The following is a 947-nucleotide window of genomic DNA, read 5'->3' on the forward strand; positions in this document are numbered from 1 at the left end:
GCCTTAGCCACTTGAGCCACAGCCGCCGAGCCTACATATAGGTTCTTATGATGATGTATATAACAGATGTAATGATAATATTCCTCTGTACTAGGAGTCTTGTATGTATAAGCAATGGGAGGAGGCAGAGATCAAATTACAACAAAACCCTTTCTTCTCAGTAACTACACAGTCATTTGCTTCATGATGGTGGTAGAACATACCATCATCACTAGATGTCCACCAGTGTGCCAGGGATTGTGAAAAACATTCCAACAATCCTGAAAATCCAGAGAAGGGGAGACAAATCACAACACCACAATGTGGGTAAATGGAGGATGCTGCAGTTCTGCAAAAGAAAATTATCCAAAAGTTGGCTACAGGACCAACTAGGTAAAATTGCTATAGGTGAGAAATTGGGTTGGAAATGGTTAAGCCATTGCTAAAAGTTTTGGAATCTGTATTTTGAGAAAGCATTAAAAGGACTAACATTGATTGGTCTTTTAAGAGTTCTTCACTCCTCAAGAGTGATGAGCTTGGCTTCAAGATGTCCACAGTTTTGGCTCAGTGCCTGTAGCTCAGTGGTTAAGGCACCAATCACATACACCAGACTGGTGGGTTCGAACCCGGCCCAGGCCAACTAAACAACAATGACAACTGCAACAACAAAACAACAGCCGGGCATTGTAGCAGGTGCCTGTAGTCCCACTTACTTTAAAATAATAATAAAGAAGTCCACAGTTTTGTGAAGAGTATCAACTCTGCTGTTCGGTGAACTGGAAACTCTAAGCTTCCCAGAATGGCATTTCACTGGAAAAGAATGGCTAGGAATGTTACCGCCCAACCAGGTTCATCTGCCCACTATCCAAGAGGGTGCCAGTAACCAGAAGACAGAAGGGTTTACAGCAGAGAAAGAGTTTATTCTGCATAGTAGTAAGCAGGGAGATTGAAGCAATTTCTCAAATCTG

The sequence above is a fragment of the Otolemur garnettii genome, unplaced genomic scaffold (genome assembly GCF_000181295.1).
Source record: "Otolemur garnettii isolate 467f Iridium unplaced genomic scaffold, OtoGar3 scaffold00050, whole genome shotgun sequence".
In the NCBI taxonomy this organism is placed as follows: Eukaryota; Metazoa; Chordata; class Mammalia; order Primates; family Galagidae; genus Otolemur; species Otolemur garnettii.